Genomic DNA, 27,801 nt, shown 5'->3' on the forward strand with positions numbered 1-27,801 from the left:
TCACCAAAGGACATCTTGGTTGTTTCCAAGTTTTGGCAATTACGAACAAAGCTGCTATAGACATCCATGTACATGCTTTTGTGTAGACATGTTTTTCAACTCCTTTGGATAAATACCAAGGAACTTGATTGCTGGATCATATGGTAAGAATACGTTCAGTTTTGCAAGAAACCACCAAATTTCTTCCAAAGTGGCTGTACCATTTTGCATTTCCACCAGCTACATGAGAGAACGTGGTTTTCTATGTTCTCATCTGCATCTGGTGTTGTCAGTGTTCTGGATTTTGGCTATTCTAATAGGTATGTAGTGGTATCTCACTGTTGTTTTAATTTGCATTTCCCTGGAGACATGGTGTGGAGCATTTTCTTCATATGCTTACTTGCCATCTGTGTATCTTCTTTGGTAAGGTGTCTGTTAAGGTCTTTAGCCCATTGTTTTAATTGGGTTGTTTGTTTTCTTATTGTTGAATTTTAAACATTCTTTGTATATTTTGGATAATAGTTCTTTATCTGATGTGTCTTTTGCAAATACATTCTCCCAGTCTGTGGCTTGTCTTTCTGAAGACAAAGTTTGAAGCCACCACCACAGAACCACTCTGTCCTTATCGACATGATCATTTTTCTTTTTTGCAACCTCCCCAACTCTCCAGAAAGACCAGATGTGCTTATTTCCTATTCAACCTTTCAAATGACTCTACAATGCTCTCAGGTTAACAATGAATCAACAGAATTTTTAGCCATTCTTTCCTTCCCATAACTGAAATCCCTCATTAATGGCCGTGCAACAGCCAGATGAAGAGATAAGTAGGTCAAGGTCTTGAACAAAGAGTTTCTGTTGTCGTGGAGCTTGGGGCTCCAACATGGTGGCATGTAAAAGCATTCTGGTTCCTCAACCTGGAAGCCAAAATTTGTCATTTTAAGTGTACAATGTCATAGCATTAATTAAGTTGACAGTATTGTACAACCATCACCACTATTTCCAAAACTTTTTCAACATCCCAAACAGAAACTCTCATTACTCCTTCTCCTGGCTCCTGGTCACCGCTAATCCACTTTCTGTTTCTATGAATCTGCCTATTCTAGGTATTTCACACGAGTGGAGTCACACAATATCTGTCCTTTTGTGTGTCTGGCTTATTTTACTTATCATAATATCCTCAAGTTTCATCCATGTTGTAGCATGTGTCAGAACTTCATCCCTTTTTATGGCTCGATTATATTCTGTTATATTTACATACCTCATTTGTTTGTCCATTCATCCTTTGGTGGAACTTGGGTTGTTTTCACCTTTGGCCATTGAGAATAATACTGCAATGAACTTTGGTGGACTAATGTCTATTTGAGTGCCTGTTTTCAATTATTTGGGGTGTATACCTAATAGTGGAATTGTTGGGTCTTATAGTCATTCTATGTTTAGCTTTTTGAGGAACTACCAAATTGTTTTCCAGAAACTAAGCCATTTTATATTCTTAACAACAATGTGTGAGTGTTCCAATTTCTCCATATCCTCACCAACACTTGTTATTTTCTTTCTTTTTGTTTTTCTTTTTTAATTATAATAGCCATTCTAGTAAGTGGGGAATGGGTTTCTTTTATGTTATGAAAGTTACACATTTATTATTATATTTTAAAATTTCAAGTTTACTTTTTATTGAATTATAATTAACATGTAACATTATATTAGTTTCATTTTTATTTTTTGTATTAGTACCTAACACCTTTATTGGGACAGTTTTAGTTTTAGGATTTCCCTTAAAAACAATTTTGATTCTCAGTGGTAATGAAACATATTTTCCCAGTTCATTCCTTTGGTGTTTTAATTATTTTCCTTTCCAGTTAAAAATTTTTTTTTTCAATTACAGTTGACATTCAGTATTATCTTATATTAATTTCAGGTGTACAGCATAGTGGTTAGACATTTATATAATTTAAGAAGTCGTCCTCCTGACTAGTCTAGTACCCACCTGGCACTATACATAATTATTACCATATCATTTACTATATTCCCTACACTTTAGCTGACATCCCCATGACTATTTTGTAACTACCAATTTGTACTTCTTAATTCTTTCACCTTTTTCACCCTGCCCCCCAAGCCCTTCCCATCTATCACCTCAACAAATATAGTACCCATCTGGCACCATACGTAGTTATTACACTATTATTGACTATATTCCTTATGCTATATCCTATATCCCTACAACAACTTCGTAACAATCAGTTTGTAATTCTTAATCCCTTCCCCTATTTTTACCCACACCTCCAACCCCCGTCCCATCTGACAACCATCAAAGTGTTTTCTGTATCTATGAGTCTGTTTCTGTTTTATTTGTTTATTTTGTTCTTTAGATTACACATATAAGCAAAATCACATTGCATCTGTTTTTCTCTGTCTAAAACTCCACTCAACACAATTCCCTCCAGGTCCATCCATGTCACCCCAGATAGCAAGAACCTATTCCCTTCCATGGCCGAGCAATATTCCATTGTATACACGTACCACCTCCTTTCTCTATCCATTCTTCCATCATCAGATACCCAGGCTGCCTCCACATCTTGGCCATTGTAAATAATGCTGCAATGAATATATGGATGCACACATCCCCTCGAAGCAGCATTTTGGGTTTCTTCAGATAAATACCCAGAGATGGGACTACTGGGTCCTTCTTTCTCACTTGTTATAGCCTTTGTTTTAAAGACTATATTTATTTAAAATCTGGTATAAGTATTGATACCCAAGCTTTTTGTTTGTTTCCACTTTCATGAAATACCTGTTTCCATTCCTTTACTTTCTGTCTGTGTGTTTCTTTCGATCTGAAGTGAGTCTCTTCGTAGGCATATATAAGGGTTTTGTTTTCTTATCCATTCAGTCTTCCTATGTCTTTTGATTGGAGCATTTAATCCATTTACACTGAAAGTAATGGTTGATATATATGTAGTTACTGTCATTTTATTTTCATAATATTGATTTTTTTTTTCTGTCTTAAAGAAGTCTTTGTAACATTCCTTGTAATATCAGTTTGGTGGTGATGAATTCCTTTAGTTTTTTCTTGTCTGGAAGCTCTTTATCTGTCCTTCAATTTTAAATAATAACCTTGCTGGATAGAGTACTCTTGGTTGTAGGTCCTTGCTTTTCATCACATTGAATATTTTGTGCTAATCCCTTCTGGACTGCAAAGTTTCTGTTGAGAAATCAGCTTACAATCTTATGGGAGCTCCCTTATAAGTTTCTAGTTGCCTTTCTCTTGCTGCTTTTAGGATTCTCTCTTTGTCTTTAAACTTTGTCATTTTAATTATAATGCCTCTTGGTGTGGACTTGTTTGGATTCATTTTGTTTGGGATTCTCTGCATTGCCTGGACTTGTATGTCTATTTCCTTCACCAGGTTAGGAAAGTTTTCAGTCATTATTTCTTCAAATAGTTCTCAATACTTTGCTCTCTCTCTTCTCCTTCTGCCACTCTTATGATGAGAATGTTGTTAAGCTTGATATTGTCCCAGAGGTCTCTTAAACTATCCTCATTGTTTTGGCTTTTTCTTTTTTCTTTTTGCTGTTCCTATTGCGTGTTTTCTACTACCTTGCCTTCCAAATCACTGATTCAATCTTCTGCTTCATTTAGTCTGCTGGTGATCCCTGTTAGTACATTCTTTTTCCTTTTTTTGGGGGGAGGATATTGGGGAACAGTGTGTTTTTCCAGGATATCAAGTTGTTCTTTTTTCAATCTAGATGTGGAGGGCACAGCTCACTGGCCCACGTGGGACTCAAACCATCAACCTTGGCGCTATGAGCACCACACTCTAACCACTGAGCAAACCAGCAACCCACTAGCGGCTCAGCTCCAAGCTCAAGCCATTGCTTCTCACTGGTCCATGTGGGAATTGAACCGGCAACCCCAGTGCCATAAGCACCATGCTCCAATCACTGAGCCAACCAGTTGCCCCTGTTACTGCATTCTTCATTTCAGTTATTGTATTCTTCACTTCTGAGTGGTTCTTTTTTACGGTTTCTATGTCCTTTTTTATGCTTGCTATCTCTTTGTTGAAGTACTCACTAAGTTCCTTGAGTGTCCTTATAACCATTGTTTTGAACTCTGTCTCTGGTAGGTTGTTTGCCTCCATTTCGTTTAGTTCTGCTTCTGGAGTTTTCTCCTATTCTTTCATTTGGGCTGTATTTCTGTTTCCTCATTTTAGCTGCCTCTCTGTGTTTCTTTCTATGTATTCAGTAGATCTGCTATGTCTCCCAGACTTGGCTGGGTGGTTTTATGTAGTAGGTTCCCTGTGGGGTTTTGGCACAGTCTCCATGGTCACCTGCTCCAGGTGCACCAGGAGTGTCCCTTATGTGGGTTGTGTGTGCCCTCCTGTTATAATTGAGCCTTGATTGCTATTGGCACGTCAGTATGTGGGATTGACCTTCAGGCTTATTGGCTGTGGGGTTTGGCCACGTCCACAGCTTACAGGCTGTTGTGCAGAAGGCTTACCCCACTAAGTGGGATTCACCTCAGCAGGCTCTGGTGCCTATTCAGACCACGTTTTGTGTGTTGTGGGGCTAATTGGGAGGTGCTATGCTGAGGTCTGAAGCTGAAGCCAACCTCAAAGTATATTGATTCCTGGGCCTCGTGAGAGAGGCTCCAGTGCAGGTTCAGGTACCCACTGCCTGTAATCAGCCAGGTACTATCTGATAGGAGCTACAAAGTGATTCGCTATTGGTGCTGCCTGTGCTAAACCTGGAGGATTGTGGGAGAGGCCACACTGTGAACCGAGGATATCTGCCACCAGTACTGGGCCTGGGGTAGCTCTGCAAAAAGTCAGGACACCCAGAGGCCTGCTGCCACCTGCCAGCTCCTTTAAGGTTCATCCACTGATAAAACCTCATGTGGTATGAAAATTTGGTGTGGCAGGGTCTCAGGGAGTCACTAGAGTGGGAAGAATTGTGGTCACCAGGTGAATGTAAATTCTGGTTTGGTGCCAGTGCTGAGCCTGGAGCTACTCAGCAGAAGTCTCATGGAACACCGAGGCCAGTTGCCACCCATTTGGGGCTTGCAGACTCTGATAGTTTTCCAAGAAAGAGTGTAATGCAGGTGGCATGGCTGGCTACTCACTGAGAAAGTGCCTCTGGTGTTAGGGGAGTTGGGTGGGGTGGGGTCCTAGCAGAGCTCACCAGACGAATTCAGATTCAGATTTGGCCATGGGCATTGCGGGCAGGGCTCAACACTAGAAGGATGGCTCCCGTCTGCAGGCTGCACAGGAGAAGGACCCCACACAGTAAAAATGGCGACTATCCTCCAGCCCTCTCTTCAAAGCCACACATCTCAGTCTGCCCCCTGTATGCCTCTGACACCCCCTAAGTCACTGTTCCTGCACTGGAGCCCGGGTGAGTGCCTGCGAGTGAGTGAGTCTGTGTGTGGGTCCTTTAAAAGGGTGTCTGGGTTTCCCACAGCTTTCTCTCCCACCCGGACAGGTGGAAACCCCACTGATTTTCACAGCTAGATGTTGTGGGGGCTCCTCTTCACTGTACCAGTACTCTTGGCTGGGGAGCCTGGTGTGGGGCTGGCATCCCTTGCTCCTCTAGGGGAAACCTCCATGGCCGAGATATCCCTCCCGGTTCTCAACTGCCACATGGAGGTTTGACGCCAGCCCAATTTGTGTCTCCACCCCTCCTACCAGCATGGCTTCTTCTTTATATCCTTAGTTATAAAACTTCTGTTCAGCTAGATTAGATGATTCTTCAGGTTGATCATTCTATAATTCAATTGTAATTTTAATGTGTTCAAGAAAGAAGCAGGCACAGTGTTTAACTCCACCATTTTTGGTGTCCCCATGTAGTAAGTAGTTTTGATTTGCATTTCCCTGTTGACTAATGATGTTGAACATCTTTTCATGTGCTTATTGGTCATTTGTAGATCTTCTTATAACAGATCGCTATTCAAGTCTTTGCCCATTTTAAATTGTGTTGCCTGTCCTAAATTGGGTAGATTTTAAGAGAAGTGTAAGGATAAAAGACGCTTGTGATTTCTGTGTGGGTCTTACATAATCTACACACTTCTCTGGAGAAGGGAGGACATGCTTGGACATGCTTATACCCTCTCATGTTTTTATATTTTTCCCTGGATTCTCAGTGCTAAAAACAAAAACAAAAACAAAAAATGTTGTGCTTTTCTTTTACTTTTTCTACAGTGTATCCTCTTTTTATCAGCAAGAGTGATCAGTAAATTCTTTGACTTGGGTTTTTTTGGCCTAAGCCTAGAGAATTTACCTCATTTTTTCCTTTGCATATTTTTTTGTGTTTTAACTCTTCCACCCATTTAGAAGGATGTCTCTAACTCCACATGCATAGAGGCAAAAGAGAAAGGATATTAATAATTTTCAAAATATTATTTCACAATGCATAAATAAGTTAATTAGGCCTGGCCTTAGTGGTGTGTGTGTGTTTGTGTGTGTGTGTGTGTGTGTGTGTGTGTGTTAGGATTAGCCATAAACTTTGTCTACAGCAGCACTTCTCAAATTTTAATATATATCCAAATCACCTGGGTATGTTGCTAAACTGCAAATTCTGGTTCAGTAGAGCTTTTAACAAGCTCCCATTTGATGAGAATACTGCAGTTCCATGGATCACACTATGATTATGTTGACCTTAAGTAAATAGCCAGATATTTCTTCAGCAAAAAGGGTTTGTTCAGGAACAACAAAGATTTGCAATTTGGGATATGAGGTTTAAGTGAATCACACACAAGATAGAGAAACAAAGGAGACATTTGTTTATGAGCTTTGGTGGGGCTGTTGTGAATGAAGAGTCCATTAAAGGAAGCTGAAAATTTGAAGTATAGTGGCTTTTCATTGGCTAAGTCATGGCAGTCTCGCATTGGCTGAGCTGTTTTCTTCCTCCTGCTGGGGTAGTAAAGTGGTATCACTTCCTGTCGAAAATGCAAGGTGTGCCCCTTCCTGTTGGGATCAGTAGTATGTGTTGAGTGACACGTATGTGAGAGTTCTCTCTTCTAGCCTACCAACTCCATTTTAAATGAGGTTTCTTTTTATTAATTTTCACAATTAACAAGGTCTTCGAGGACAGTTTACACATTGAGACCTTTTTGTGAAGATACCTTCAAATAGTTCCTGGCCCAAATATGAGTTTAGTAAGCAGTTGCCACACTTGAAAAATGAAGGGATACTATTAGGATATCACCAAAGATTTCTACAGGGTGTCTACTACAGGAATCTCAAACTCAAGTGCTTACAGGGGTCAGTCTGGGGCTGGATGGAGACCTGATGTTTCCCAGGCAGAAATGCTGGCCCAGGGTGCCCATATATCGAATTTTTCAAGAGAAGAAGGATATAGAGAATTTTATGTAAAATCCTCTGATTTTTAAATGTTTTCGATTAATTTTTTTTCTCAAACACTCTTCAAACTAAACAAAACAAGTCTGTTGGCCAGATGCAAACTTCAGGGTGCTTGCTTACTGTCTCTGGTCCAATATTTTGCTACAGCCTTAAGAGCTATACAAGAAGAGGACCTAGTTCAGCTCTTAAGATGAGTGTGGCCTTCTTCGGATTGAAGATAAATGCACATGAAATAGCCAGGGAGCAATGCAAAGACATGTGTTTGCATGTGTGAGAAAAGAGATTTAAGCCATTTAAGGGACCATGCCCCAATGAGACTGAAGATACTATTGCAGAGTTGAATTTTTTGACTGTAGGAGTGTTTGTTCCTAAGGGCTGGTTAACTTTGTCTTGTCAGGTTAATTAGTGTTGATGGACAAACAGTGCAGTCATTACTGCTCAGTACCCACTTTGATAGTTAAGCAGGTAACAGTGATTTGAAGAAAATCTCATTTAAGATATACTCTAGTCCCCCCTTATCCATGATTTTGCTTTCTGTGGTTTCGGTTACTAGTGGTCAACTGCATTTTGAAAAGATTAAATGGAAAATTCCAGAAATAAACAATTCATAAATTTTAAATTGTGCTCCTGTCTGAGTAGCATGATGAAATCTCACACAATCCTGCTCCATCCTACCCAGGATGTGAATTATCCCTTTGTCCAGCATCTCCACCCTATATACACTACCCACTTCTTAAGTCACTTAATAGCTACCGTGTTTCCCCAAAAATAATACCTAGCCGGACAATCAGCGCTCATGCGTCTTTTGGAACAAAAATTAATATAAGACCCCATCTTATTTTACTATAAGACTGGATATAATATAATATAATAAATATAATATAATATAATAAATATAATATAATATAATATAATATAATATAATATAATATAATATAATATTAATATAATATAATGTAATACCAGGTCTTATATTAATTTTTGCTCCAAAATATGCACTGGAGCTGATTGTCTGACTGGGTCTTATTTTTGGGGAAACATGGTATCTGGGTTATCAGATTGACTATCACAGTAGCACAATGCTTGTGTTCAAGTCACCCTTATTTTACTTAATAATGGTCCCAAAGCTCAAGAGTAGTTATGCTAGCAATTTGGATATGCCAAAGAAAAGCTATTATGTGCTTCCTCTAAGTGAAAGTTCTCAACTTAATAAGAAAACAGAAAAACAAAAAATGGTATGCTGAGGTGCTAAGATCTGTGGTAAGAACAAATCTCTATCTGTGAAATTGTGAAGAAGGAAAAAAAAATTTGTACTTGTTTTGCTGTCGCACCTCAAACTGCAAATGTTACAGCCAGTGTGTGATAAGTGCTTAGTTAAGATGGAAAAGGCATTAAACTTGATCATAGATATGTGTGCAGGAAAAAAATAGTATATATAGGGTTTGATACTATCCAAGCTTTTAGGCATCCCCTGGGGGTCTCGGAATGTTTCCCTTGAGGATAAAGGGGGACTACTGTAGACTCATCTGCAAATATTAGTGGGATCTGTTATGAACACTACAAGAAACAAAGAGTCCTTGCAGAAAGAAAAAGATTTTCTAAAAGTTATATAGGATGCAACTGTCTTCAATACTGTGGAAACTACATTCAAATGGTATTATGAATCATTATCTGAAAATGAAGTCATTCAAATTTATTTAAATTGACAGGGTGTGATAAACTATATAATGGCCCCCCAAAGGTATCCATGTCCCAATCCCTGGAATTTGTATATTACCTTGTTTGGCAAACAGGATTTTGCAGGTGTGATTAAGGATTTTGAGATGGGGGATTATCCTGGATTACCTAGGTGGCACAATGTAATCAGTCACAAGGGTCTTTGTAAGAGCTCGGTAGGAGGATCAGAGTTAGAGAAGGAGAAATTGGAGAATGGGGCCATGAGCCAAAGAATGCAAGCAGCCTCTAGAAAAAGCAAGGAAATGGATTCTTTTTCCTAGGATCCCAAGAAAGGACACAACCCTGCTGATACCTTGATTTTAGCTCACTGAAACTACTTGGGACTTCTGACCTCCGGAAGTACAAGATAATAAATTTGTGTTGTTTTAAGCCACTAAGCTTGTGGTAATTTATTATAGCAGCAGTAGGAAACTACTACAGAAGACAAAGAGATACAGAAAGCAAGAAGCATGAAAGCTTCTGAAGTTTTGAGAGTCCCCCAAATAAACAAAGGGTAGTAGTTTTTTATTAGTGATACTTTGTCACTTGTAGTCCTGATTTTTTTTACAGTTAAAATGATTTTTTCTGATACATTAAATCTTTATTGGCTTACATGCAAAGTGGGAGTGACATTTTTATTACATTTACATGTAATATAATATATATAATATAATATAATATAATAAATATAATATAATATAATATAATATAATGTAATACCAGGTCTTATATTAATTTTTGCTCTGTGATGAGATTATGTCACAGAAACTAAATTAAATGAGACAATAAGTAGATTGTGCTTAGCAAAATGCCTGACACGTGGTAGATACTCATTAAGTGTTAGTTTTTTCCTTTTGGCTTTATAGATCTTGGATTTTGAGGAATGATAGTATAATATATAAACTTGTCAGTGTTATGTTTGAAATTTGTCCCTTTGCCATGCAGCAGGTTTTTTTTTTTCTTTCAGATATTATTGAGAAGTAATATTGAGACATATAACATTGTGTAAGTTTAAAGTATACAATGGAATGATTTGATACTTTTATATTGTGAAATGATTACCACAGTAGGGTTAGTTGATATCTCAATCACCTCACATCATTTTCTTTTTTTTGTGTGTGAGAACATTTAAGATTTACTCTCTTAGCAACCTTCAAGGATATAATACAGTATTGTTAACAATAGTCATCTTGCTGCACATTAGATCCCAGAACTTATTCATCTTATAACTGGAAGTTTGTACCCTTTCACCAACATCTCCCTGTTTCCCCCACCCCCAAGCAATTGTTTTATTGTATGACTTGAGTCTACTAAAACCTTAATTTAGCCCATGAATAAATAAAAAGATGCAGTTAACTAGTTTTTATTGGAAAACACTGGGCAATTAAAGGGTCAATCTGAAACAGACACAAGAATAGGATGAAACTTATTTATTTTTCACTTAGTAGTTGCCAGAATTAATCAAATCATAAATGTGCATAATTTCTTTTCATTTGGAATTTTTTAGTGCTTATTCTTAGCAGGTCTTTAATATTAATTTCATGCTAAATGAATCATTATTAAATACTTATGAGAAAAAAATATTTTTAAGCCATGTGCTCATTTAAACATGTAATTTATTACTTTCTGCAAGCAATAAAAATGCACTATATTAGTTACAACACACCATGATTGGTGGGAATGCATGCTCTAAATAGGAACACAGTTTTTTACTGAACTAAACAAAATTAGACTAAAACTGCCTTAACAATTTCATTTTTTTAAACAGGGTGTATCATTGCTTAATGGAAAAAGGACAGATTTTTGTTTTCTGGGAATTCTGTGCCAGAGATTGCACAATGATAGGGTCTCCATTCTACAATATTCACAGGCTAATGTAATGAGCTTTTTGTGAAACAAAATTTATCTGATTTACAAGACTATTCTTTGGCTCACCTTATTTTTTTTTTAAAGTTAAAAAATGTTTTTTAAAACCTGAAATGATAGACCCCCCCACACACACACTCCAAAGTAAAAAGTCAACTGTTAGCCCTCTAATGTTATTGACATTTTACTGGCCTAAGAAGCCCAAAATCTAGGGAAGTCCTGGATCTGTAAGATTTCTCCCAATTCCAAGATACTCAGATAGATCTGTGTCTTCAACCCAACCCATATGCTTCATGCCTTCTGCTTGGAAAGTTCTCACTAGGTATCCATTGATTAAAGTGTCAGGTAGGCTCAGCCAAAGAGCTAATGCCCAGTGACACAAAGATTTGCTGCCGCCTCCATGTCCTTAGTCAGGACTTGTTTTGCACAAGGGAGAGAAACTTACTGAAGTCAGAATAGATAAAGGGATGGTTGTTGTGAGGATATGGGTGGGGGGTATCTCATGGACAACTAAGAAAAGAAAAATAAGCAGTCAGTGTGCCTTAAATTTGGGCTTAAAAATGGAACGTTGGGAATGGAAGCTACAACCCTCCATCTCTCATGGAATAACCTGACCTTTCAACTTCTCTTTTGTTTGCTATATTGTTTCTTTCCCCAGTAACTTTTGTTGGCATGGAGGTTTGGCTCCTGTGGTGTACAAGTGGTACAATCTCTCAGTGTTGAAATTCCAAATTCCCCAGCAATAGCTTGATTGATTCACCCAGGGTGAGGTTCCCATTCCTGGTTCACATAGCTGTGGCAGGGAGTGGGGCTATTAGTACAAACATGTCTTCCTAAGGTTCATTCTTTCAGCAGAGCCTAGGGAGTGAGCATGTGGGAAGAGGAGGCTATACCATGCAACAGTTATAACACATTTCCCCTTTTCCATTAATTTTCCATTAATTGCAACTCACCTGGGGCAGCCCCGTTTCCTGACCTCAGGTGCTCTTCGCCATCAGGGTGGCAGATCAAATACCTTCACTATTACTTGCTCAATTTCTTGAAGCACTTTCTGCGCAAATATTATTCTTATTGTTTTCTTCTCTAATTCAATGTACATTTCCTTAGTCAGACCGTATGAAGAGGAAAACAAAGCGGTGATTAACATGCATAAACCTCTGGGATCACAACACTTCTTCCCCACTTCTACCCTACCCAGCCTTGGGCATGAGCAAGAGCATAGCACATGGGAGGAAGCACAAGCCCCAGAGTCAATCTACCTGGACTTGAAGGTACAATATCTACTAGTAGAAATTGTTCTACTAGTGTTGTGTTTCAGTTTCTTTATCTGTGAAACTGGAATATTACCTACCACATAAGATCACCGTGAGAATTAAAAAAAATAATCTGGCCAAGGAGTCAGCCCCATGCCTGGGACTTAATAAACAACCATTAAATATTCATAGTTGAGATACGAGAGGCAAACATCAGATGCATGGACAAGATAATGTTAAGTGTTGTAGTGCCAAATAACAGCTGGAAACTAGGTGAGTGAGTGTCTGGACTAATTCTGGGAACATGAGTCTTACTAAAATGGCGAGAGTCCAAGACAGTTGATGTTGTTTAATTTTGAAGGAATACTTGATGTCAGGAACTCTGCAGCACTCAGCTGTGGTGTTTTCCCCTCTAGAATGTAAAAATTATAATGGATGGATTCCATTAGAATGGATTCTAATTCTTTCTAAAGATGAAATAATTTTCACCTACACATGCCATTTTTGCCACATTATTTGTGACTGGCCTCTGTACTACAACCAAAACTGTTTCTAGAAGCACACATACTCAATTTTATAAGCAAATTAAAAATAGGATATGTACCTAAGTATTTGTTTCTCAGGAAACTTTTCAGGCATTTTACAAATGGATCATCTCATTATTGCTTAAAGTATTAGGATAGCTTCATACTTATGGATTCCAGATTAAACGAATGTCTATAAATTCCTATAAATTTACATTTGGATGTTTATATTATATATGCTACCCATTTAGATCTAAATCAGGCCCAAATATGATGTCCTTTCACATACTGTAGAGTTGAATGAGCCTAGCAACTCTTAACCACTGAATTAAAAGACATAAAACCATAATATGGGAAGACCTCAATTATTAACACTACAAACACTAGAAATGATTTTTCAGCAAATGTGTAAAAGGACCTGAGTATCAAAATAGATATTTTCTCTAAAGAAACACATGGCATAATTCCTTCCTTTGCTGGTAAATGCAAGACTTAAACATTAACTTGCTCACATTTGTCACCACAAACACAATGACTTTCTTCTCATGGTGCCATGATGTCACTGAAGCATTTCTCTCTCTACACAGGCCCACAATTAACTATATACACATCAAAAAAGCACAGACCTCTTTAGTTACCAGGGAATATTTTCAAAAATGGTTTAATACCTGATTCCTTAATACAGTTGCTCATCCTGCCAATTTTCTCTCAAATTCTGCACTGGGTTACTTTTATATCTCCCTTTGTCATGCAGGGACTCATGCAGGGTCTCTGGTCCCACTCCCCACACAAGAATGCAGGATATGGTGAGGCCAAAAAGGAACACCCATGGAGCCATAGGTAGGGGAGTCATACCACTATATTCTTGCTGGCAGCTGGGTTGGAGACACAGGAAGCAGGAGCCACACTGTCTGCAACCCGCCATCCTAACTGTAGTCCACGCTTGCCAGCCACCATCTTCTTGCTAGCCCCCAATTTTTCTGCTAGCGTAGCCACAGCAGTTATATTAGTGGCCAATGTCTCACTGGTTACAGCTGACGGCCAACTAGCCACAGCTGATGGCCATCCAATCACAGTTGATGGCCATTTACTATCTGAGCCAGCACGTGAGGCCGAGAGCCTGGAAACTGCTCTCTGGGGCTCTGTCCCCATAGTTTTGTAGTAAGTTTTTTGGAAAGCAACCTTGATGTAGTTTTATGATCATGAGGCAACTGATTTAAAAAAATAAAGATTAAGGTTAGGCTCTTCAAATTATTTTTCACAGTTTCAACATCTATGAAAAACCTTCATGCACTACTCAATTCTAGAATAAGAAAAATTCACCAAGACAAGTTAATGTTATTGACATGAATGAAAGTTTATAGAAAATGCTGCTTTCCACTTAAGTGGTTTAAATACAGCTTTGAACTGATTTGAACCCGAATCAAATACCATATGGAACTGATTGGCAGAGGGTAGGGGCTGGGGGTGTCATTTAACCCAGGAAAGATTCCTTTTATGTGTGTGACCACAGTTAGAAAATCATATTCTAGGCCTTGTTTAGCGGTTTTACCCCCTTAACAAAGACTCAATTTTTCTTTTAAAAATCTGATTTCCATTTTACCTCCCCTGCATTTTGAACGGAATCTTGAAGTAATTGGGCAACAACCCGATTAAAAACCCCGGGTTTTTCCTCCCCGAGTCCTTTCTGCGGTCTAGCGCACGCCCGTGTCGCTAGCACACAGCCACCCAGAGAAAACGAACGCAGCCACAGGTTCCCCACTCGCCCTGCAGGCCACCCCCCTGGCCAACTTCCGGCCGAGCGGTGCTAGGCCCCCGCCCCGCCCCCAAGGGCCCAAGCTGCGTCGGAGTTTTCCCGCGATGCCGCGGGGGCGCGTGGGTCTGCTCGCCGAGCCCCAGAGTGCACTGCGGGCACGTGCGCGCGCGCGCCCGCCACTCCACTGCCGAGCGACCGCGGGAAAATTCCAAAAAAGTCAAAATAAAACAAAAAGCCAGTACGAGGCAGAGCCAAATTTTCAAGCCACAGAACCCGGGCGGTGGCGTCCTTTCCACCACTGCCCAAACTGCTGAAGCAGCTCTGGCGTGGACCACCCGGTAAGACAACGGCTGCAGAACGAGAGCTAAGGCGGCTGCTTCCCTTGGGGGTCTGGGCGACACGTCAGCCGGGGTGTGTGAGCGTGGGTAGGGAGGGAAGACTCGCGAGAACGTCCGCAGCGTCCCGCGCCTGAAGGTGGGTGAACGAGGCTCTCGCCGAGTGCAGGGGTCGAGGAGGGACGGTGGGTAGGGGCGTGAGGTGGCGCCGGACCGCGGAGGGGCGTGGCCACCGGCGAGGGGCGTGACCAGAAGGCGGGTCAGGGCCAGGGGTGGGGCCGGCGGTGGGGTCACGTGGAAGGCAGTCACCAGAGCGGTTGGGAGCTGGGACTTGGAATTTTGTTTCTTTTTGTTCACTGAGGCAGGCAGCTATGTCTTCTTAAAAGCGGCGGAGCAAAGGTGAATTTCTTCAACCCGGATCCATGGGAGCTGTTGAAAGCTCGCCCCCTTCAACCCATCATCCTCTACAGCTGGCCCCATGCTCTCCGCCTCCCCCTTGCGTCTGGGCCTTGGGAGGGGCGAGGCCAATTAGGGGAGCCTGGGGCGTACCCCTCTCGCCCTCCAGGCCTTTCATCCTAGGATCTTTGTGATGGTTGATCGTCTCCCCACAACTATATTTGAATGCCCGGCCAAATCGCGTCCAGAACCCTTGAGAGATTTTTTGGGGGGTGTTTGTTGGTTTGCTTTTAAGATATTTTTTATATGGGCGCGTTTACAACTATGAACCCTTTATGGTCATGTTGTATGGGCTAGAGGTCTGGAGGAGGAAATTTTTTTGAAATATGAGAAATTTGTGGCCAGAATTTTAAGGAAAGAGGACGAGGAATTTTCTGGCTAAGATCTGTGTGTGCCTGTGCTTTTGTCCTAACCTGAAACCTGGAAAGCTCTCTGGCTCCCGGTTTTGTTCTAATCTGTGTTCCATTTAATGCATCCTAACTGAAATGTGATTGACTTATCATTTAACAGAGGAGCAGGGCACTTTGGGCCACCCAACGTCAGCTATTTATGGATGTCACTCACCTTCAGTGATGTGCAGCTCAGAACATTTTCTCATTACTCTCCTCAGGAGGGGGAGGAAAGGTTGTTACAAATGATAGAATTCATACCATGTGTTGGGATCATTTATTACATAAGCTTAGATAGAAAACATGTTCATTGTGACTTTATCCATTAAACTTAAACCAAATTGATGTTTCAATCTAATGTACTGTGCCAGATTCACATGGAAATCAGCACACATACATTACTCATATACAAGAAAGGCTGCACCAGAAAAGAACTTGCTTTTCCTAGTTATATCAAAAACCTTTCCCCCAAAATGAATGTTAGATCCTATTTATTTAGAATTGGACTAATTATACTTTGGTATATTATATATACATTTTATTTTTCATTATTTGTCGTATTTTTCTTGATTTCTTGAAAAACATTTACTAAGTTTCCAGAAAAGAGAGGCAAACTCTATATTAGAATTTTTGTTTTGTTTGCTAATAAGAAGCATTAACTTGATTGATTGGCTGGATGTGGAAGATGTGTTGATGCATTCATGTGAAACTGGGCATGTACATTTAAAAATAAAGGGTATTTTAAACTAGTTCCATATTTCAGCAAGTAGTTCCAGTAACAATTATACAAATTTCTTATTTATGAAAACCAGCTACAGGGAGGCCAGCCTGGCCAGTAGAAAGTTGGATTGATTAGCTAGGCTGCAGAGTGCCAGAGAAATCTCACATGTGTGGTAGTTCCAGGTTGGTAGTGGTGAAGTCTCAAATCAGGCTGGAAATCAGCACCAAACGGATTTATAAAATTTTATTTTAGGCTGGAGCATGTATATTCTCTGTTCCTGTTTATGGATCCTGAATGACTGACTTTAATATAAAAGAACACCAAGAGGAAGAGAACATTGAGTTTGCAGTGTTTTAATACAAATGCAGAAGTAGAGAAGGAAAAAGTTAAAAAGTCATCAGAAAAGTTAGATAACAATGTAAATCTTGAGCATTTTATTTTCTACTCAATATCAATTTTTTTGACTGAGTTTGGAAGAGACTTTGCAAGGTTATCTGGTCAATTCTCTTAGGCTCATAAACTCTGCTGCATATGTAGAAATCATTTCCCTGTTAAGATCTCTAATATAGGAACATCTATAATCTTCCGGGTACCTTTATCTTGTTATAAGAAGGCACAGTTCTTATGGCAGTCACCTTTTTGAAATGATATACTCTGTCTTCCAAAGATTAAGTGGCTTTTAGTTAATTTAGTAGGTTTTGGGAATTGTGCAGTGATCACCACAATTCAGTTTTAAAGCATTTGCATCACCATAACAAGTTCGTGCCTGCAAGTTTGTACTCAGCTATTGTACTGGCTTTCAGCCTCAGGGAACGATTGATTTGCTTTCTTTCTCTCTAGATTAGCCTTTTGGGACATTTCATATAAATGAATTGATGAAATAAGTGCTGTCTTGTGTCTGGCTTCTTTCACGTAGCATAATGTTTCTGAGGTGCATCCATGTTGTAGCAGGTGTCAGTAGTTTCCTGGTTATTGCTGAGCAGTGTTCCATTGTGTGGCAAGACTACATTTCGTTTATCCATTCATCAGTTAACGGACACTTGAGTTCCTCCTGCTTTTTGGGTATTATGAATAATGCTGCTGTGAGCATTCGTGTGCAAGTCTTTGTGTGGACATATGTTTTCATTTTTCTTGGATAAATACCTGTGAGTGGAATTGCTGGGTTGTATAGTAAGAAACTGCCAAACTGCTTTCCAACGTGGCCGTACCATTTTATATTCTCACCAGCAATATATGAGGGTTTCCATTTTTCCATATCTTCACTTATTTATTGTGTCTTTTCTTATAGCCGTCCTAGTCTAGTAGGTGTGAAGTAGTATGTCTTTGTTGAACATGTTTTCATGTGCATATTAGCAAATCTTATGTCATCTGAAATGTCTATTGAAATCTTTGGTCCATTCTTTGATTGGGGTGTGTATCGTCTTGGGTTTTAAGCATTCTTTGTATATTCTGCATACAAGCTTATTATCAGATACATGTTTTGCAGTCTGTTACTTTATTTTCTTCATGGTATCTTTTGAAGCACAAAAAATTTTAATTTTAAGGAAGTCCAATTTATCGATTTTTTTCTTTTTTTGGCTTATGCTTTAGGTTTATGATCAATTTCTGTTAACTTTTGCATATTATATTAGATGTACAAATTCTTCATCTTTTTTTAACGTAGATATCCAATTGTCCCAGCACTATTTATTGAAAAAAACGGTCCTTCCTTTAATTGCCTTGGCACTTTTGTGAAAAATCAATTGATCATCAATTATTTCTAGACTCTGTTTCAGTGGTCTGTGTGCTTGTTCTTCTACCAGTGCCATGCTGTCTTGATTATGGCGCTTTATAGTAAATTTTGAAATTGGGTAGTGTAAGTTTTCCATTCTTTTTCTTTTTCAAATTGTTTTGGCTATTCTGGGTTCCTTACATTTTCATACAGCTTGTCATTTTTTTCCAAAAAAGCCTTTTGTGATGTATTTTGATAGAAATTGCATTGATTCTGTATATCTGTTTGGGAGAGAATTGCCATCTTAACATGAACATGGAATGTCTTTCTCTTTGTTTAGCTCTTTAATTTCTCTCAGTCACATTTTGTAATTTTCAGTGTATAAGTCTTTTGTTAAATTTATTTTGAAGTGTTTCATTTCTGATGCTATTATGAATAGAATTTTTTTCAAATTTCATTGTTGGATTGTTCATTGCCAGTGTATAAAAATACAATTGATTTTTGTATATTAACTTTGTATCTGGCAACTTTGATTATTATTTCAAGCAGGTTTTTTTTGTGACTTCCTTAGAATTTTCTATATATACTATCATGCCATCTGTGAATATAGACAGTTTTATGTCTCCCTTTGCATCTGGATGCCTTTTCTTTTTTTGCCTGGAACCTCCAGTACATTGCTGAATAGAGTGGACATTCATAAGTTGTTCCTGATCTCAGGGGGAAGCGTTTAATCTTTTACCAATAGGTTTGATGTTAGCTATAAATTTTTCATAAATGCTGTTTATCAGATTGAGGAACTTTCCTTCTGTTCATAGGTTGTTGAGAGTTCTTATCATGAATAAATAAATGTTGGATTTTGTCAGATGCTCCTCTGCATCTACTGAGATGACACTGTGGTTTGTTTCTTTATTAATATAATTTATTATATTAATTGATTTTTTACTGTTATATTAATTTTGTATTCCTGGGATAAATCCCACTTTGTCATGGTATATAATCCATTTTATGTGTTACTGGATTTGGTTTAGTAGTATTTTATTTAGGATATTTGTGTCTATGTTCATGAGGAATATTGCTGGCTGATTTTCTTGTGATGTCTTTGTCTGGCTTTAGATTTATGGTAATACTGGCCTTAGAATGAGTTGGGAAGTGTTTCCTCCACTTATGTTTTCTGAGTTTGTGAGGGATTAGTATTCTTTAAATATTTGATCGAATTCATCCATGAAGTTATCTGTTGCTGGATTTTTCTTTATGGGAAAATTTTAAATTAAGAGCTAATTCTTCATTTCATTGATTTTATTTATTGGTTTTCTGTTTCATTGATTTCTGTGCCCATCTTTATGTCTTTCCTTCTGCTTTCTTTGTGTTTAGTTTGCTCTATTTTTTCTAGTTTCTTAAGGTAGAAGCTTAAGTTACTGATCTGAGACTTTTATTCTTTTCTAATGCAACTGTTCAAAGTTATAGATTTTTCTTTTACGCATTGTATAAGCAGCATCCTACAGATTTCAATACATTGTATTTTTGTTTTTATTCAGTTCAAGATATTTTCTGATTTCTTTTTTGACCCGTTGTCTATCTAAAGGTAGAGCCGTCCTTACGAGTGAATAAGTTTTTATCCTTTCCCAAAATGAGCGGATGCACAATCCCAAGAATTATTATATTTATTGCTAACTAAATTACTTTTCAAAATCAGCCATAGTCCCACGGAATGTTCTGTTGCCTGAAGACTAAATTGTAAAGTTAACTTCCAACAACTTGTATATAAAATAAAAGTGAGAAGAAGAGAGAAGATAATTTGCTAACATATATAAATACATACATTTAATAAGCAGTCATGCAAAACTACTGCAGTCCTTGGTTCTGTAGTTAGCCACAAGGCTGTAATTGACAATGATGAGTTCTTTCAATTCCCTGTTTCATATATTTTCTTTGCCCTCAACCAGAGCCTTAGGTGGTTGGAGTTTTTTACCCGGTGAATGATCAAACCTTTATTCTTGGAGGATCTGAGCTATGGAGCCTTCTCTTGCTCTGATCCCACTCGAAAGAGGCAGCTTTTCATGTGAGTATAGATGCATATGTCTATATGTTGCCTCCACAATTCAAAATGTGCTACTCTAGTGTTGTCCTCTTTGCATGGTAGGTGGCGCAAGGTGGAACAACTTCTATTTTATGCATAGAAGATATCTCAGCATGCACCAGGCCAGGAATTGGCAAACTGCGGCCTGTGAGCCAAATCTGGCCTGCTTCCTGTGTTTGTATGACCTGTGAGATAAGAAAAAAAATATATATATATGTATTTTTTAATTTTTTAAAAAATATATGTATTTAATTTTTTTTAAATTGGGAAATATTGGGGAACAGTGTTTTTTAAATTTTTTTTAAATTAAAAAAATATATATTTAAAAAATTTTTTTAAATTGAGGAATATTGGGGAACAGTGTGTTTTTCCAGGACCCATCAGCTCCATGTCAGGTCGTTGTTTGCAGTCTAGTTGTGGAGGGTGCAGCTCACTGGCCCATGTGGGAATCAAACCGGCAACCTTGGTGTTATGAGCACTGCGCTCTAACCACTGAGCCAAGGGCTGCCGCCTGGTAAGAATATTTAAAAAAAATTTTTAATGGGGAAAAGGAAGACTATGTGACAGACACCATCTAAGTTGCTGTTTCCTGCTCATCAGGTCCAATCAACATAATGTGGTTCATGTAGAAGACAGTGTGATATTTTATGTTACGTCAAGAGAAGTACCTGTAGCTCCCGCAGCCCACATAGCTTCCCTGGTGCCAGCTGCTGAGCTTGAATGGCTCATCCAGCACATGGCGGCTTCAGTGCAGGGCTCCTGGGTGCTCACATGCTCCAGCGCTGGGCCCGCTGGTGCTAGGCTCCTAGGCATGTGGCTCTTCTGTCTTTGTTCCTGTAGTGCTGTGGCCAGCAGCACCCAGCTGCCAACCGTTTAGCTCATGTCCCCCACCAGTGACTGTGTAACAGAGTGCTTTCGGTGGGACACCTTCTTGGGAACAGCTTTTCAGGGCATCCTATAGGGCGGGTTTCTGGCAAGTTATAAAAGGTGAATTATCAGCAAGTTCTGGTGCAGCGCCCACAGAGACATCACTGCCATTCAGTGCACCATGGCTCTGCCCGCTCAACAAGATGTAGAGCTCATTTAGGGTGGGAAAGAGTGCCCTTCCTTGGGCACTATATCTCAGCCCTAGGAATAGTGGATGTTCGTTATATCTGCTCTCTCTGTATTCTTCAGTTCTCTTTACTTCTGACTAGCTAATCTCTCGTTACTCACAATCCATTGTTATAGTGAATGTTCTTTATATTTGATTTTCCCTATTCAAATTGCTGTGTGGTTTCTCTGTCCTGATTGGGCCCAGACTGATCCATAATATACTTCCATCTTCCTCAAGGCACAGTAAGTGGTGGGAGTATTTAGCCTATTCATTGTCTTGAATTGTGAAAGTAAAACTTAAAGTTACTCCCACTTCAATATAACAAAAGGTAGGTTTTGGTGAGAAAATGTCAGGCTTTTGTATAATGATGAATTGGGCTTTATATTTTCTTTGTTCTTTTCCAGGCCTTTGTAAATTAGAAACAGTGCAGGTATCTGGGGAAGTGGGGTTAAGGAATAGAAGGAAAGGGGAAAAGAAATTGGGCTATGGTCAGCGTTATGGTATGGACCCCCAGATGACTAGAGGGTCCCGTGTGGGCAGGACCCCCAGATGACCTGACTTTGCGTCTGTCTGACCACACTTCACGTTACCTTTTACCCATGGTTTACATTTTTCAGATTCCTGGGACTGTTTCCTGCCCCCCCCCCCCCCCAACTTTCCTCTAGAAGGTCAATGCTGATTTTGTGATAAAGAATTTCTGTTTAGCTTTTTTTCATTGCCTGCCCACCGCCGTGTTGGGTCGCATGCTGCTCCTGGGAAGGGCCTATCCCAGTAGGCTCTGCCCTGCCGCGGCAGCGTCCCCACCTGGCTGAAGTTGACATCTAATGATGTGAAGGAGATGTGAAGGAGCAGATCTGCAAACTGGCTAAGAAGGGGCTGACTCCCTCCAAATCCGTGTGACCCTGAGAGACTCACATAGTGTTGCACAAGTACGTTCTGTGACAGGCAATAAAATCTTGAGAATTCTTAAGTCCAAAGGACTTGCTCCTGATCTTCCTGAGAATCTCTACCATTTAATTAAGAAAGTTGTTGCTGTTCGAAAGCATCTTGAGAGGAACAGAAAGGATAAGGATGCTAAATTCTATCTGATTCTGATCGAGAGCCGTATTCACTGGTTGGCTCGATATTTTAAGACCAAACGAGTCTTCCCCACCAATTGGAAATATGAGTCATCCATAGCCTCTGCCCTGGTTGCATAAATTTGTCTATGTATTCAAGCAATAAAATCATTGTTTAGGAAAACAAAGTTTGTATTTAAATATGTTGTGTAAATTTAATCTATTTTAGCAGAATCTGAGATCTGGGGTCTAGACTCTAGTGAGTTCCCATAAGACAGGTGAAACTGCTATTTTACACACACACACACACACACACACACACACACGCACGACGACGACTCAGGGCAGGTCTTATTTAAAAATACGAGTTTGGCGTTGTGACCCCTTACCTGGTTAGGCTTGAAGGTGCCTAATTACTAAACTGTTTTGCTTCTGTCATAGAGATTTGGAGGTGCTATTTACCTCAGTGATTTCCAGAATCCTCCTGGGGCTAGTTCCTTTTTGTTGTTGTTGTTTATTTAAAGTAATCATATTATAAGTCCTCGTACTTAATCCTAACCCTATCTCTCTGATTTTTGTTTGTACACTCACGTGCTGTTCTCATAGATTTCCTTATTAAACCCTGGTTCCTTGATGGTCACCAGGTCACCATTCATTTCTGGTTATGAATAGTGAATTTTCCTCTGTCCTTATGCACTCTGGTTCATACTGTTGTCTTATGTGTGTATGCCTTATTGCTACAATTCTTGACCAGCTTCTTCAGAGTTATTGTTGGGGGCCTACCCGGCATCCTTTCCTCTTCCCTAACAGGGCCTAGATTTTCTTTCAGTTGTCACCATTAAGTATACCTCAAGGAACACTTGTCTCACTTATAGTTCTTGGAGTTGATTCTGATTGGCTTAAAACAATCTGCCCTAAAATAGGCAATAACATTTGCGTGGTCACAATCATTGGATAGGGATGGGCATAAGCTTAAGGAAGTCCCATATACATACATGTGAAATCTCTTATGTGGGGGGCTGGAATGGAAGTGTATACTGTCTTTTGGGTGGTGTGTGTAATGTGACTCCTGTAATGACTGAGATGTTTTGCTATCAGGAGGTGAGCAGGATGGAGACATGGATTAACTGTGAAGTCTTCCCTATCTCTAGACTGGCCAGTTTCTTGTACCAATAAGTTCCTTTTATTGTTTTAGCCAGATTTGATTGGTGTGGCAGAGACATTTACTGCTTAGTCCTAGCTTTCTGAACTTGGGATCCCCAAACATGACCTCGTCCAATGTAGATATATGAGGTCCGACAATTAAGTTCACAGACTTGTTGCAATGATGTTGCTAACATTTTTTTGATATCAGAGGGATTATTCATTATGAATTTGTACCAACTGAATGAACAGTTAACCAGGTTTACTATTTGAAAGTGCTGAAAAGGCTGCGTGAAAAAGTTAGACAACCTGAACTTTTCGCCAACAATTCGTGGCTCTTGCATCACGACAATGCACCAGCTCACACGGCACTGTATGTGAGGGAGTTTTTAGCCAGTAAACAAATAACTGTATTGGAATACCCTCCCTACTCACCTGATCTGGCCCCCAATGACTTCTTTTTTTACCCGAAGATAAAGGAAATATTAAAATGAAGACATTTTGATGACATTCAGGACATGAAGGGTAATATGACGACAGCTCTGATGGCCATTCCAGAAAAAGAGTTCCAAAATTGCATTGAAGGGTGGATTAGGCACTGAGGTCGGTGCATAGCTTCCCAAGGGGAGTGCTTTGAAGGTGACCGTAGTGATATTCAGCAATGAGGCATGTGGCACTTTTTCTAGGATGAGTTCACGAACTTAATTGTCTGACCTCGTATATGATGATTCCTTAGCCTATCCCTGCAGATCAGAACTTGTAATAAAAGACTTAGAATGTGTATTTGGACATTTCTAAATTTAAATGAGATCTAATTTCTGCTTTCATTTGAAGCCATTTGCTATGTATCTGTAATCATAGACCTTGAGAGTAAGTAACCCTGTATTAGTGGTATAAAAGCATGACATTTTTTTTTTTTTAATCAAGTAGAATTTTCTGCAGTATTCCGCACTCAGAAGAATATCCTGTTTCTGATTCTGAACAGCACCATTAGAATTCTTAGCCATTACACTGTAGATGTTAGCAAAGCTAGTGAAGGTTTTGCTTGCTGATAAGTATTTTGATGAATTGGTATTTTTTGAAACTATGTAGCCAGCTTTTTAGCAATAACAAACAAAAATGTTTTTATATGAAGTATTGCAAAAAGATTGATTTTAGTTTAAAATTTAGTGATTGTAAGATAAGTACAGTGAAAAATATCTTAAATTTTGGTAGTGACATTTTTAGGAGAAATGGAAAGCTAGAATTTTTTTCATTATATGAAAGTTTCTGGTATCTCTGTTTAGTTTTACAAGTGTGTTCTGTACACATGTAATGTATGCCTAACACTGTACTAAGTCCTTTTAAAATAATTTGTCTAATTTGTTTAATTTTAAAACAATTTGAGTTTTTGAAGAGTTATGTATTCTTTAGACAAAATAGTGAAAATGGGACACGTCTTATAAAATATTCTTACATTTTACATTGTTTTGTGGCCACAGTGGCTATGACTGACTGTATGTTACTTATTTTAAAAATTTAAATTGAGCTATTATTGATATGTAGTGAGCTACACATATGTCAAGATACATCAAATTGTGCCCGTTAGTATATGTATATACCCTTAAAGCCATCACCACAATTAAGGTAATGAACACATACATTATCCTCCCAATTTCCTAGTGCCCCTTGGTCATCCTCCCTCCTATTCCAGTCCACCACTCCGCCCCCCCCCCCCATCCCAAGCAATCACTAATCTGCTTTCTGTCATTATAAATTAATTTGAAAATTTCTAAAATTTTATACAAATGGAATCAGACAGAATGTACTCCTTTTTTAAATCTTTTTTTTTTCCACTTAGCACAATTATTTTGAGAGTGGTCCCTGTTGTAGCAGGTATTAATAGTTTATTCCTTTTTATTGCTGAGTAGTGTTTCATTGTTTGGATATAGCACAGTTTATCTTTTGCCTTTTGAAGGACAGTTGGGTAGTTTTTAGTTTTTGTACAAATAAAATTTTTGTGAATATATATGTACAGGTTTTTGTGTGGGCATATGCTTTCATTTGTCTTGGGTAAAAATCTAGGAGTGAAAGGGTTAGATTATAGAGTAGGTGCAAGTTTAACCTTTTAAGAATTGCTAAACTGTTTTCAAAAGTGGTTATACCATTTTATGTTCCCACCAGCAGTGTTTTAGGGTTTCTAGTTGCCTCACATCTTCACCAATATGTATGGTTAGTCTCTTTAATTTTAGACGTTCTATGTGGGTATGTAGTGATACCTCCTAGTAGTATTAAACTGGGTTTCTCTAATGCAAGTCCTTTGTCAGATACATAATTTGCAAATGTTTTCTTCCCAGTCTGTGGCTTCCCTTTCGTTGTCATAATGGTATCTTTTGAAGAACAAGAAGTTTTCCTTTTCATGAAGTCCAATTTGCTATTTTACTTTAAAGTTTGTGTTTTTTGTGTTCTAATTAAGAAATCTTTGCCTAATCCAATGTCGCTATGATTTTCTCCAATGTTTTCTTTTAGAGATTTTATAATTTTAGCTCTTATATTTTATGTCTGTGATCCATTTTGGATTCATTTTTATGTATTGTGAGAGGGAATGATTCAGGTTCTTTTTTTTTTTTTTTTTTTACATGTAGCTTTCCAGTTATTCCCGCAGTATTTCTTGAAAAGGTTATTCTTTCCCTATTGAATTGCCTGGGAACTTTGTCAAAAAACACACAATATATGTGTGGCTCTATTTCTGACCACTTTTTTTTTCTGTTTCGTTGACCTAGTATATACATGTCTATATGCCTTGATTACAATAGCCTTTAATAAGTCTTGTAATCAAGTAGTATAAGAACTCCAGCTTCGTTCTTATCAAGGGTTTTGGCTGTTTTAGATTATTTGCATGTACATTTTGGAATCAGTTTGTCCATATCTCCAGGAAGCCCTCCTGAGATTTGATTGGGATTGCATTGAATCTGTAGATCACATTAGGAGAATTGATAGCTTAACAATACTGAGTTTTCTGAATACTTCTTTCTTCTGAGTAAATCATTAAGTATAAGGTGAGCTGTAGGTTTTTTTGTAGACGTCCTTTATCAGGTTGAGGAGATTTCCCTCTATTCCTAGTTTGGTGAGGGTTTTTTTATCATGAATGGATATTAATTTTTGTAACATGGTTTTTCTGCCTCTATTGAGGTACACCTGCATTCTTGGAGATTCTATCCTCATTTAACTTTGACTGCCTTTGCGGTAATTTTGGGGTTCTCCATATTGTCATTTGTTTTAGAACCAAGCCTTAATGTCCATAATGGGGTTCATGGATATTAGTTTAGCATTTGTCAACCAACTCTGAGGGACAGGAATCTTCAAACTTTTGATGCCTAGATTCTTAATTGGCTGAGGCCTCCATATATATTTATCTGGGCATTCCTTTAACACATATTGAACACCATTTTAGTCTAAGTAAATGTCAGTTGTGGTAACAAACTCGTAAATCTCAGTGACTTAACATAATGCCACTTTTTGCTGATGTCACAGTCCCCTGTATATTAAATGTCTCTTCTGTGCAGTTTTCATGGTGCAGGTTTCCTGCAGTCTGCGGGATCTGGGCTTCTCCCATTTTCTGGCTGGACTGACTCAGAAGCCTTCGCTTGTGTCTTGGGGGAGAATGTAGAAGACTGCACAGGACACTTCAAGGGTCAGACCTGCAAGTGGTGGACATCACTTATGCCCTTATTCTTTTGGCCGGAACTTAGTCATGGCCAGCCTGACTGCCAAGGAGTTGGGACATACTCAGTTGCCCCCATATGTGGAGAGTGCTGGTAAACTGTCATCCATACCTGTCATGTGACAGACACTGTGCTAGGTGCTGGGGATATCACAGTGAGCAAAACACTTGGTTCCTGCTGTGGCCAAAGTTGTCTTCCAGGATGGATTTGGAGGGGGGCTGTCATGGCATCCTGGGGTATTTGTTAAAAGAAGAATTGCTCAGTAGCTTCCATTTGCCATGGGCCAGATAATTTCTGTTGCTGACAAAATTAAGGTAGTAATTTTCGTAAGAAAACAGCAAACCCCACTGAGTACATCAACATGCGTCATAGTATAATTGAAGCATTAGAAAAAAAAGTCACCAAATTTCTTTTCAGCCTTGTAATGGTATTTTAAATAGATCTATATAAAACAAGCATGGTGGAGATGATGTAGCAGAGACCAGGTCTGCTTTGCAGATATATTTTGTATGGCTTGCATGATGTTTTAAGATTTTTGGAGTCATTTACTAACATTTAAATACTAAGCAGTTTCACCTTAAAAAATCCCTATTTTCAGGTTTCTTTCTCTTTTCTTTTAAGACGAAAGGCAGTCTGACAACACTAAATCTAACTGACTTCTCTTT

General features: G+C 38.8%; 1 protein-coding gene and 1 pseudogene across 6 annotated transcripts in view; both read left to right on the plus strand.

Moving 5' to 3' along the window:
- Positions 1–14,514: 14,514 nt before the first annotated feature.
- Positions 14,515–27,801, plus strand: part of FANCC (FA complementation group C) — a 262,167-nt gene continuing 248,880 nt past the window's right edge. For 2 of the 6 annotated variants that reach the window (XM_074330248.2, XM_088793530.1), the window contains exon 1: positions 14,517–14,784. The gene's annotated coding sequence lies outside the window, so the exon portion shown is untranslated. The other 4 variants (XM_074330249.2, XM_088793529.1, XM_088793528.1 and 1 more) reach the window with 3 other exon arrangements.
- On the plus strand, positions 21,016–22,430 carry LOC109434742 (small ribosomal subunit protein uS15 pseudogene; annotated as a pseudogene).

Source organism: Rhinolophus sinicus, chromosome 16 (assembly GCF_057876585.1).
Source record: "Rhinolophus sinicus isolate RSI-liver-muscle chromosome 16, RSI-T2T, whole genome shotgun sequence".
Classification (NCBI taxonomy): domain Eukaryota; kingdom Metazoa; phylum Chordata; class Mammalia; order Chiroptera; family Rhinolophidae; genus Rhinolophus; species Rhinolophus sinicus.